Here is a 13,819-nt window from a genome sequence, read left to right on the forward strand (position 1 = left end):
TTTTAGAGATTTTGACGTGAAAGGGTCAAAATCTTGTCGGGGATTTGGAAAACTTTGTGAGAATGTCAAAAGTTTCACCGGGATTTCCAGAATGTTGAAAAAAAACTCTAAACATGTCAACATTGATTTTAGGATTCTCAACCGGAGTTTTAGAGATTTTGACGTGAAAGGGTCAAAATCTCTCGGGGATTTGGAAAACTTTGCGAGAATGTCAAAAGTTTCACCGGGATTTCCAAAATGTTGAAAAATCTCTAAACATTTCAACATTGATATTAGGATTCTCCACTAGGAGTTTCAGAGATTTTTGACGTGAAAGTTACAAAATCTTGTCGGGGGTTTGGAAAACTTTGCGAGAATGTCAAAAGTTTCACAGGGATTTCCAAAATGTTGAAAAAAACTCTAAACATGTCAACATTGATTTTAGCATTCTCCACTGGACTTTTAGAGATTTTGACGTGAAAGGGTCAAAATCTTATCGGGGATTTGGAAAACTTTGCGAGAATGTCAAAAGTTTCATCGGGATTTCCAAAATGTTGAAAAAAACTCTAAACATGTCAACATTGATTTTAGGATTCTCCACTGGACTTTTAGAGATTTTGACATGAAAGGGTCAAAATCTTGTCGGGGATTTGGAAATCTTTGCGAGAATGTCAAAAGTTTCACAGGGATTTCCAAAATGTTGAAAAAAACTCTAAACATGTCAACATTGATTTTAGGATTCTCCACTGGACTTCTAGAGATTTTGACGTGAAAGGGTCAAAATCTTGTCGGGGATTTGGAAAACTTTGCGAGAATGTCAAAAGTTTCACCGGGATTTCCAAAATGTTGAAAAAAACTCTAAACATGTCAACATTGATTTTAGGATTCTCCACTGGACTTTTAGAGATTTTGACGTGAAAGGGTGAAAATCTTGTTGGGGATTTGGAAAACGTTGTGAGAATGTCAAAAGTTTCACCGGGATTTCCAAAATGTTGAAAAAGCTCTAAACATGTCAACATTGATTTTAGGATTCTCAACAGGATTTTTAGAGATTTTTGACGTGAAAGTTACAAAATCTTGTCTGGGGATTGGAAAACTTTGCGAGAATGTCAAAAGTTTCACCGGGATTTCCAAAATGTTTAAAAAAACTCTAAACATGTCAACATTGATTTTAGGATTCTCCACTGGACTTTTAGAGATTTGACCGTGAAAGGGTCAAAATCTTGTCGGGGATTTGGAAAACTTTGCGAGAATGTCAAAAGTTTCACCGGGATTTCCAAAATGTTGAAAAAAACTCTAAACATGTCAACATTGATTTTAGGATTCTCCACTGGACTTTTAGAGATTTTGACCTGAAAGTGTCAAAATCTTGTCGGGGATTTGGAAAACTTTGCGAGAATGTCAAAAGTTTCACAGGGATTTCCAAAATGTTGAAAAAAACTCTAAACATGTCAACATTGATTTTAGGATTCTCCACTGGACTATTAGAGATCTGGCCGTGAAAGGGTCAAAATCTTGTCGGGGATTTGGAAAACTTTGCGAGAATGTCAAAAGATACACCGGGATTTCCAAAATGTTGAAAAAAACTCTAAACATGTCAACATTGATTTTAAGATTCTCCACTGGACTTTTAGAGATTTGACCGTGAAAGGGTCAAAATCTTGTCGGGGATTTGGAAAACTTTGCGAGAATGTCAAAAGTTTCACCGGGATTTCCAAAATGTTGAAAAAAACTCTAAACATGTCAACATTGATTTTAGGATTCTCAACAGGAGTTTTGGAGATTTTGACGTGAAAGGGTCAAAATCTTGTCAGGGATTTGGAAAACTTTGCGAGAATGTCAAAAGTTTCACCGGGATTTCCAAAATGTTGAAAAAAAACTCTAAACATGTCAACATTGATTTTAGGATTCTGCACTGGACTTTTAGAGATTTTGACGTGAAATGGTCAAAATCTTGTCGGGGATTTGGAAAACTTGCGAGAATGTCAAAAGATTCACCGGGATTTCCAAAATGTTGACAAAAACTCTAAACATGTCAACATTGATTTTAGGATTCTCCAGTGCACTTTTAGAGATTTTGACGTGAAAGGGTCAAAATCTTGTCAGGGATTTGGAAAACTTTGCGAGAATGTCAAAAGTTTCACCGGGATTTCCAAAATGTTGAAAAAAACTCTAAACATGTCAACATTGATTTTAGGATTCTCCACTGGACTTTTAGAGATTTTGACCTGAAAGGGTCAAAATCTTGTCGGGGATTTGGAAAACCTTGCGAGAATGTCAAAAGTTTCACAGGGATTTCCAAAATGTTGAAAAAAACTCTAAACATGTCAACATTGATTTTAGGATTCTCCACTGGACTTTTAGAGATTTTGACGTGAAAGGGTCAAAATCTTGTCGGGGATTTGGAAAACTTTGCGAGAATGTCAGAAGTTTCACCGGGATTTCCAAAATGTTGAAAAAAACTCTAAACATGTCAACATTGATTTTAGGATTCTCCACTGGACTTTTAGAGATTTGACCGTGAAAGGGTCAAAATCTTGTCGGGGATTTGGAAAACTTTGCGAGAATGTCAAAAGATTCACCGGGATTTCCAAAATGTTGAAAAAAACTCTAAACATGTCAACATTGGTTTTAGGATTCTCCACTGGACTTTTAGAGATTTAACATGAAAGGGTCAAAATCTTGTCGGGGATTTGGAAAACTTTGCGAGAATGTCAAAAGTTTCACCGGGATTTCCAAAATGTTGAAAAAAACTCTAAACATGTCAACAACAATTTTAGGATTCTCCACTGGACTTTCAGAGATTTTGACGTGAAAGGGTCAAAATCTTGTCGGGGATTTGGAAAACTTTGCGAGAATGTCAAAAGTTTCACCGGGATTTCCAGAATGTTGAAAAAAACTCTAAACATGTCAACATTGATTTTAGGATTCTCAACCGGAGATTTAGAGATTTGGCCGTGAAAGGGTCAAAATCTTGTCGGGGATTTGGAAAACTTTGCGAGAATGTCAAAAGTTTCACCGGGATTTCCAAAATGTTGAAAAAAACTCTAAACATGTCAACATTGATTTTAGGATTGTCAACCGGAGTTTTGGAGATTTTGACGTGAAAGGGTCAAAATCTTGTCGGGGGTTTGGAAAACTTTGCGAGAATGTCAAAAGATTCACCGGGATTTCCAAAATGTTGAAAAAAACTCTAAACATGTCAACATTGATTTTAGGATTCTACACTGGACTTTTAGAGATTTTGACGTGAAAGTTACAAAATCTTGTCGGGGGTTTGGAAAACTTTGCGAGAATGTCAAAAGTTTCACCCGGATTCCCAAAATGTTGAAACAAACTCTAAACATGTCAACATTGATTTTAGGATTCTCCACTGGACTTTTAGAGATTTTGACGTGAAAGGGTCAAAATCTTGTCGGGGGTTTGGAAAACTTTGTGAGAATGTCAAAAGTTTCACCGGGATTTCCAAAATGTTGACAAAAACTCTAAACATGTCAACATTGATTTTAGGATTCTCCACTGGACTTTTAGAGATTTTGACATGAAAGGGTCAAAATCTTGTCGGGGATTTGGAAAGCTTTGCGAGAATGTCAAAAGTTTCACCGGGATTTCCAAAATGTTGAAAAAAACTCTAAACATGTCAACATTGATTTTAGGATTCTCCACTGGACTTTTAGAGATTTGACCGTGAAAGGGTCAAAATCTTATCGGGGATTTGGAAAACTTTGCGAGAATGTCAAAAGTTTCATCGGGATTTCCAAAATGTTGAAAAAAACTCTAAACATGTCAACATTGATTTTAGGATTCTCCACTGGACTTTTAGAGATTTTGACATGAAAGGGTCAAAATCTTGTCGAGGATTTGGAAATCTTTGCGAGAATGTCAAAAGTTTCACCGGGATTTCCAAAATGTTGAAAAAAACTCTAAACATGTCAACATTGATTTTAGGATTCTCCACTGGACTTTTAGAGATCTAGCCGTGAAAGGGTCAAAATCTTGTCGGGGATTTGGAAAACTTTGCGAGAATGTCAAAAGTTTCACCGGGATTTCCAGAATGTTGAAAAAAACTCTAAACATGTCAACATTGATTTTAGGATTCTCAACCGGAGATTTAGAGATTTTGACGTGAAAGTGTCAAAATCTTGTCGGGGATTTGGAAAACTTTGCGAGAATGTCAAAAGTTTCACCGGGATTTCCAGAATGTTGAAAAAAACTCTAAACATGTCAACATTGATTTTAGGATTCTCCACTGGACTTTCAGAGATTTTGACGTGAAAGGGTCAAAATCTTGTCGGGGATTTGGAAAACTTTGCGAGAATGTCAAAAGTTTCACCGGGATTTCCAAAATGTTGAAAAAAACTCTAAACATGTCAACATTGATTTTAGGATTCTCAACCAGAGTTTTAAAGATTTTTGACGTGAAATTTACAAAATCTTGTCTGGGGATTGGAAAACTTTGCGAGAATGTCAAAAGTTTCACTGGGATTTCCAAAATGTTGAAAAAAACTCTAAACATGTCAACATTGATTTTAGGATTCTCCACTGGACTTTTAGAGATTTTGAAGTGAAAGGGTCAAAACTTGTCAGGGATTTGGAAAACTTGCGAGAATGTCAAAAGATTCACCGGGATTTCCAAAATGTTGAAAAAAACTCTAAACATGTCAACATTGATTTTAGGATTCTACACTGGACTTTTAGAGATTTTGACGTGAAAGGGTCAAAATCTTGTCGGGGATTTGGAAAACTTTGTGAGAATGTCAAAAGTTTCACCGGGATTTCCAAAATGTTGAAAAAAACTCTAAACATGTCAACATTGATTTTAGGATTCTCCACTGGACTTTTAGAGATCTGGCCGTGAAAGGGTCAAAATCTTGTCGGGGATTTGGAAAACTTTGCGAGAATGTCAAAAGTTTCACCGGGATTTCCAAAATGTTGAAAAAAACTCTAAACATGTCAACATTGATTTTAGGATTCTCCACTGGACTTTTAGAGATTTTGAAGTGAAAGGGTCAAAATCTTGTCGGGGATTTGGAAAACTTTGTGAGAATTTCAAAAGTTTCACCGGGATTTCCAGAATGTTGAAAAAAAACTCTAAACATGTCAACATTGATTTTAGGATTCTCAACCGGAGTTTTAGAGATTTTGACGTGAAAGGGTCAAAATCTCTCGGGGATTTGGAAAACTTTGCGAGAATGTCAAAAGTTTCACCGGGATTTCCAAAATGTTGAAAAATCTCTAAACATTTCAACATTGATATTAGGATTCTCCACTAGGAGTTTCAGAGATTTTTGACGTGAAAGTTACAAAATCTTGTCGGGGGTTTGGAAAACTTTGCGAGAATGTCAAAAGTTTCACAGGGATTTCCAAAATGTTGAAAAAAACTCTAAACATGTCAACATTGATTTTAGGATTCTCCACTGGACTTTTAGAGATTTTGACGTGAAAGGGTCAAAATCTTATCGGGGATTTGGAAAACTTTGCGAGAATGTCAAAAGTTTCATCGGGATTTCCAAAATGTTGAAAAAAACTCTAAACATGTCAACATTGATTTTAGGATTCTCCACTGGACTTTTAGAGATTTTGACATGAAAGGGTCAAAATCTTGTCGGGGATTTGGAAATCTTTGCGAGAATGTCAAAAGTTTCACAGGGATTTCCAAAATGTTGAAAAAAACTCTAAACATGTCAACATTGATTTTAGGATTCTCCACTGGACTTCTAGAGATTTTGACGTGAAAGGGTCAAAATCTTGTCGGGGATTTGGAAAACTTTGCGAGAATGTCAAAAGTTTCACCGGGATTTCCAAAATGTTGAAAAAAACTCTAAACATGTCAACATTGGTTTTAGGATACTCCAATAGGAGTTTTAGGGATTTTTGAGGTGAAAGATACAAAATCTTGTCTGGGGTTTGGAAAACTTTGCGAGAATGTAAAAAGATTCACCGGGATTTCCAAAATGTTGAAAAAAACCCTAAACATGTCAACATTCATTTTAGGATTCTCAACCGGAGGTTTGCAGATTTTGACGTGAAAGGGTCAAAATCTTGTCGGGGATTTGGAAAACTTTGCGAGAATGTCAAAAGTTTCACCGGGATTTCTAAAATGTTGAAAAAAACTCTAAACATGTCAACATTGATTTTAGGATTCTCCACTGGACTTTTAGAGATTTTGACGTGAAAGGGTCAAAATCTTGTCCGGGATTTGGAAAACTTTGTGAGAATGTCAAAAGTTTCACCGGGATTTCCAGAATGTTGAAAAAAAACTCTAAACATGTCAACATTGATTTTAGGATTCTCAACCGGAGTTTTAGAGATTTTAACGTGAAAGGGTCAAAATCTTGTCTGGGGATTGGAAAACTTTGCAAGAATGTCAAAAGTTTCACTGGGATTTCCAAAATGTTGAAAAAAACTCTAAACATGTCAACATTGATTTTAGGATTCTCCACTGGACTTTTAGATATTTGACCGTGAAAGGGTCAAAATCTTGTCGGGGATTTGGAAAACTTTGCGAGAATGTCAAAAGTTTCACCGGGATTTCCAAAATGTTGAAAAAACCTCTAAACATGTCAACATTGATTTTAGGATTCTCAACCGGAGTTTTAGAGATTTTGACGTGAAAGGGTCAAAATCTCTCGGGGATTTGGAAAACTTTGCGAGAATGTCAAAAGTTTCACCGGGATTTCCAAAATGTTGAAAAAGCTCTAAACATGTCAACATTGATATTAGGATTCTCCACTAGGAGTTTTAGAGATTTTTGACGTGAAAGTTACAAAATCTTGTCGGGGGTTTGGAAAACTTTGCGAGAATGTCAAAAGTTTCACCGGGATTTCCAAAATGTTGAAACAAACTCTAAACATGTCAACATTGATTTTAGGATTCTCCACTGGACTTTTAGAGATTTTGACGTGAAAGGGTCAAAATCTTGTCTGGGGTTTGGAAAACTTTGCGAGAATGTCAAAAGTTTCACCGGGATTTCCAAAATGTTGACAAAAACTCTAAACATGTCAACATTGATTTTAGGATTCTCCACTGGACTTTTAGAGATTTTGACATGAAAGGGTCAAAATCTTGTCGGGGATTTGGAAAACTTTGCGAGAATGTCAAAAGTTTCACCGGGATTTCCAAAATGTTGAAAAAAACTCTAAACATGTCAACATTGATTTTAGGATTCTCCACTGGACTTTTAGAGATTTGACCGTGAAAGGGTCAAAATCTTATCGGGGATTTGGAAAACTTTGCGAGAATGTCAAAAGTTTCATCGGGATTTCCAAAATGTTGAAAAAAACTCTAAACATGTCAACATTGATTTTAGGATTCTCCACTGGACTTTTAGAGATTTTGACATGAAAGGGTCAAAATCTTGTCGGGGATTTGGAAATCTTTGCGAGAATGTCAAAAGTTTCACCGGGATTTCCAAAATGTTGAAAAAAACTCTAAACATGTCAACATTGATTTTAGGATTCTCCACTGGACTTTTAGAGATTTTGACGTGAAAGGGTCAAAATCTTGTCGGGGATTTGGAAAATTTGCGAGAATGTCAAAAGTTTCACCGGGATTTTCAGAATGTTGAAAAAAACTCTAAACATGTCAACATTGATTTTAGGATTCTCCACTGGACTTTTAGAGATCTGGCCGTGAAAGGGTCAAAATCTTGTCGGGGATTTGGAAAACTTTGCGAGAATGTCAAAAGTTTCACCGGGATTTCCAGAATGTTGAAAAAAACTCTAAACATGTCAACATTGATTTTAGGATTCTCAACCGGAGATTTAGAGATTTGGCCGTGAAAGGGTCAAAATCTTGTCGGGGATTTGGAAAACTTTGCGAGAATGTCAAAAGTTTCACCGGGATTTCCAAAATGTTGAAAAAAACTCTAAACATGTCAACATTGATTTTAGGATTCTCCACTGGACTTTCAGAGATTTTGACGTGAAAGGGTCAAAATCTTGTCGGGGATTTGGAAAACTTTGTGAGAATGTCAAAAGTTTCACCGGGATTTCCAAAATGTTGAAAAAAACTCTAAACATGTCAACATTGATTTTAGGATTCTCAACCAGAGTTTTAAAGATTTTTGACGTGAAATTTACAAAATCTTGTCTGGGGATTGGAAAACTTTGCGAGAATGTCAAAAGTTTCACCGGGATTTCCAAAATGTTGAAAAAAACTCTAAACATGTCAACATTGATTTTAGGATTCTCAACCAGAGTTTTAAAGATTTTTGACGTGAAATTTACAAAATCTTGTCTGGGGATTGGAAAACTTTGCGAGAATGTCAAAAGTTTCACTGGGATTTCCAAAATGTTGAAAAAAACTCTAAACATGTCAACATTGATTTTAGGATTCTCCACTGGACTTTTAGAGATTTTGAAGTGAAAGGGTCAAAACTTGTCAGGGATTTGGAAAACTTGCGAGAATGTCAAAAGTTTCACCGGGATTTCCAAAATGTTGAAAAAAACTCTAAACATGTCAACATTGATTTTAGGATTCTACACTGGACTTTTAGAGATTTTGACGTGAAAGGGTCAAAATCTTGTCGGGGATTTGGAAAACTTTGTGAGAATGTCAAAAGTTTCACCGGGATTTCCAAAACGTTGAAAAAAACTCTAAACATGTCAACATTGATTTTAGGATTCTCCACTAGGAGTTTTAGAGATTTTTGATGTGAAAGTTACAAAATATTGTCAGGGATTTGGAAAACTTTGCGAGAATGTCAAAAGTTTCACCGGGATTTCCAAAATGTTGAAAAAAACTCTAAACATGTCAACATTGATTTTAGGATTCTCCACTGGACTTCTAGAGATTTTGACGTGAAAGGGTCAAAATCTTGTCGGGGATTTGGAAAACTTTGCGAGAATGTCAAAAGTTTCACCGGGATTTTCAGAATGTTGAAAAAAACTCTAAACATGTCAACATTGATTTTAGGATTCTCCACTGGACTTTTAGAGATCTGGCCGTGAAAGGGTCAAAATCTTGTCGGGGATTTGGAAAACTTTGCGAGAATGTCAAAAGATTCACCGGGATTTCCAAAATGTTGAAAAAAACTCTAAACATGTCAACATTGATTTTAGGATTCTCCACTGGACTTTTAGAGATTTGACCGTGAAAGGGTCAAAATCTTGTCGGGGATTTGGAAAACTTTGCGAGAATGTCAAAAGTTTCACCGGGATTTCCAAAATGTTGAAAAAAACTCTAAACATGTCAACATTGATTTTAGGATTCTCCACTGGACTTTTAGAGATTTTGACGTGAAAGGGTCAAAATCTTGTCGGGGATTTGGAAAACTTTGCGAGAATGTCAAAAGTTTCACCGGGATTTTCAGAATGTTGAAAAAAACTCTAAACATGTCAACATTGATTTTAGGATTCTCCACTGGACTTTTAGAGATCTGGCCGTGAAAGGGTCAAAATCTTGTCGGGGATTTGGAAAACTTTGCGAGAATGTCAAAAGTTTCACCGGGATTTCCAGAATGTTGAAAAAAACTCTAAACATGTCAACATTGATTTTAGGATTCTCAACCGGAGATTTAGAGATTTGGCCGTGAAAGGGTCAAAATCTTGTCGGGGATTTGGAAAACTTTGCGAGAATGTCAAAAGTTTCACCGGGATTTCCAAAATGTTGAAAAAAACTCTAAACATGTCAACATTGATTTTAGGATTCTGCACTGGACTTTTAGAGATTTTGACGTGAAATGGTCAAAATCTTGTCGGGGATTTGGAAAACTTTGCGAGAATGTCAAAAGTTTCACCGGGATTTCCAAAATGTTGAAAAAGCTCTAAACATGTCAACATTGATTTTAGGATTCTCCACTAGGAGTTTTAGAGATTTTTGACGTGAAAATTACAAAATCTTGTCAGGGATTTGGAAAACTTTGCGAGAATGTCAAAAGTTTCACCGGGATTTCCAAAATGTTGAAAAAAACTCTAAACATGTCAACATTGATTTTAGGATTCTCCACTGGACTTCTAGAGATTTTGACGTGAAAGGGTCAAAATCTTGTCGGGGATTTGGAAAACTTTGCGAGAATGTCAAAAGTTTCACCGGGATTTCCAAAATGTTGAAAAAAACTCTAAACATGTCAACATTGATTTTAGGATTGTCAACCGGAGTTTTGGAGATTTTGACGTGAAAGGGTCAAAATCTTGTCGGGGATTTGGAAAACTTGCGAGAATGTCAAAAGTTTCACCGGGATTTCCAAAATGTTGAAAAAAAGCTCTAAACATGTCAACATTGATTTTAGGATTCTCAACAGGAGTTTTAGAGATTTTTGACGTGAAAGTTACAAAATCTTGTCTGGGGATTGGAAAACTTTGCGAGAATGTCAAAAGTTTCACAGGGATTTCCAAAATGTTGAAAAAAACTCTAAACATGTCAACATTGATTTTAGGATTCTCCACTGGACTTTTAGAGATTTGACCGTGAAAGGGTCAAAATCTTATCGGGGATTTGGAAAACTTTGCGAGAATGTCAAAAGTTTCATCGGGATTTCCAAAATGTTGAAAAAAACTCTAAACATGTCAACATTGATTTTAGGATTCTCCACTGGACTTTTAGAGATTTTGACATGAAAGGGTCAAAATCTTGTCGGGGATTTGGAAATCTTTGCGAGAATGTCAAAAGTTTCACCGGGATTTCCAAAATGTTGAAAAAAACTCTAAACATGTCAACATTGATTTTAGGATTCTCCACTGGACTTTTAGAGATTTTGACGTGAAAGGGTCAAAATCTTGTCGGGGATTTGGAAAACTTTGCGAGAATGTCAAAAGTTTCACCGGGATTTTCAGAATGTTGAAAAAAACTCTAAACATGTCAACATTGATTTTAGGATTCTCCACTGGACTTTTAGAGATCTGGCCGTGAAAGGGTCAAAATCTTGTCGGGGATTTGGAAAACTTTGCGAGAATGTCAAAAGTTTCACCGGGATTTCCAGAATGTTGAAAAAAACTCTAAACATGTCAACATTGATTTTAGGATTCTCAACCGGAGATTTAGAGATTTGGCCGTGAAAGGGTCAAAATCTTGTCGGGGATTTGGAAAACTTTGCGAGAATGTCAAAAGTTTCACCGGGATTTCCAAAATGTTGAAAAAAAACTCTAAACATGTCAACATTGATTTTAGGATTCTCCACTGGACTTTCAGAGATTTTGACGTGAAAGGGTCAAAATCTTGTCGGGGATTTGGAAAACTTTGTGAGAATGTCAAAAGTTTCACCGGGATTTCCAAAATGTTGAAAAAAACTCTAAACATGTCAACATTGATTTTAGGATTCTCAACCAGAGTTTTAAAGATTTTTGACGTGAAATTTACAAAATCTTGTCTGGGGATTGGAAAACTTTGCGAGAATGTCAAAAGTTTCACCGGGATTTCCAAAATGTTGAAAAAAACTCTAAACATGTCAACATTGATTTTAGGATTCTCAACCAGAGTTTTAAAGATTTTTGACGTGAAATTTACAAAATCTTGTCTGGGGATTGGAAAACTTTGCGAGAATGTCAAAAGTTTCACTGGGATTTCCAAAATGTTGAAAAAAACTCTAAACATGTCAACATTGATTTTAGGATTCTCCACTGGACTTTTAGAGATTTTGAAGTGAAAGGGTCAAAACTTGTCAGGGATTTGGAAAACTTGCGAGAATGTCAAAAGTTTCACCGGGATTTCCAAAATGTTGAAACAAACTCTAAACATGTCAACATTGATTTTAGGATTCTACACTGGACTTTTAGAGATTTTGACGTGAAAGGGTCAAAATCTTGTCGGGGATTTGGAAAACTTTGTGAGAATGTCAAAAGTTTCACCGGGATTTCCAAAATGTTGAAAAAAACTCTAAACATGTCAACATTGATTTTAGGATTCTCAACCAGAGTTTTAAAGATTTTTGATGTGAAATTTACAAAATCTTGTCTGGGGATTGGAAAACTTTGCGAGAATGTCAAAAGTTTCACTGGGATTTCCAAAATGTTGAAAAAAACTCTAAACATGTCAACATTGATTTTAGGATTCTGCACTGGACTTTTAGAGATTTTGACGTGAAATGGTCAAAATCTTGTCGGGGATTTGGAAAACTTTGCGAGAATGTCAAAAGTTTCACCGGGATTTCCAAAATGTTGAAAAAAACTCTAAACATGTCAACATTGATTTTAGGATTGTCAACCGGAGTTTTGGAGATTTTGACGTGAAAGGGTCAAAATCTTGTCGGGGATTTGGAAAACTTGCGAGAATGTCAAAAGTTTCACCGGGATTTCCAAAATGTTGAAAAAAAGCTCTAAACATGTCAACATTGATTTTAGGATTCTCAACAGGATTTTTAGAGATTTTTGACGTGAAAGTTACAAAATCTTGTCTGGGGATTGGAAAACTTTGCGAGAATGTCAAAAGTTTCACAGGGATTTCCAAAATGTTGAAAAAAACTCTAAACATGTCAACATTGATTTTAGGATTCTCCACTGGACTTTTAGAGATTTGACCGTGAAAGGGTCAAAATCTTGTCGGGGATTTGGAAAACTTTGCAAGAATGTCAAAAGTTTCACCGGGATTTCCAAAATGTTGAAAAAAACTCTAAACATGTCAACATTGATTTTAGGATTCTCCACTGGACTTTTAGAGATTTTGACGTGAAAGTGTCAAAATCTTGTCGGGGATTTGGAAAACTTTGCGAGAATGTCAAAAGTTTCACAGGGATTTCCAAAATGTTGAAAAAAACTCTAAACATGTCAACATTGATTTTAGGATTCTCCACTGGACTTTTAGAGATTTGACCGTGAAAGGGTCAAAATCTTGTCGGGGATTTGGAAAACTTTGCGAGAATGTCAAAAGATTCACCGGGATTTCCAAAATGTTGAAAAAAACTCTAAACATGTCAACATTGATTTTAGGATTCTCCACTGGACTTTTAGAGATTTGACCGTGAAAGGGTCAAAATCTTGTCGGGGATTTGGAAAACTTTGCGAGAATGTCAAAAGTTTCACCGGGATTTCCAAAATGTTGAAAAAAACTCTAAACATGTCAACATTGATTTTAGGATTCTCCACTGGACTTTTAGAGATTTTGACGTGAAAGGGTCAAAATCTTGTCGGGGATTTGGAAAACTTTGCGAGAATGTCAAAAGTTTCACCGGGATTTTCAGAATGTTGAAAAAAACTCTAAACATGTCAACATTGATTTTAGGATTCTCCACTGCACTTTTAGAGATCTGGCCGTGAAAGGGTCAAAATCTTGTCGGGGATTTGGAAAACTTTGCGAGAATGTCAAAAGTTTCACCGGGATTTCCAAAATGTTGAAAAAAACTCTAAACATGTCAACATTGATTTTAGGATTCTCAACCGGAGATTTAGAGATTTGGCCGTGAAAGGGTCAAAATCTTGTCGGGGATTTGGAAAACTTTGCGAGAATGTCAAAAGTTTCACCGGGATTTCCAAAATGTTGAAAAAAACTCTAAACATGTCAACATTGATTTTAGGATTCTCAACCAGAGTTTTAAAGATTTTTGACGTGAAATTTACAAAATCTTGTCTGGGGATTGGAAAACTTTGCGAGAATGTCAAAAGTTTCACTGGGATTTCCAAAATGTTGAAAAAAACTCTAAACATGTCAACATTGATTTTAGGATTCTCCACTGGACTTTTAGAGATTTGACCGTGAAAGGGTCAAAACTTGTCAGGGATTTGGAAAACTTGCGAGAATGTCAAAAGTTTCACCGGGATTTCCAAAATGTTGAAAAAAAACTCTAAACATGTCAACATTGATTTTAGGATTCTGCACTGGACTTTTAGAGATTTTGACGTGAAATGGTCAAAATCTTGTCGGGGATTTGGAAAACTTGCTAGAATGTCAAAAGATTCACCGGGATTTC

Source organism: Streptopelia decaocto (assembly GCF_964273445.1).
Source record: "Streptopelia decaocto genome assembly, chromosome: 4".
In the NCBI taxonomy this organism is placed as follows: domain Eukaryota; kingdom Metazoa; phylum Chordata; class Aves; order Columbiformes; family Columbidae; genus Streptopelia; species Streptopelia decaocto.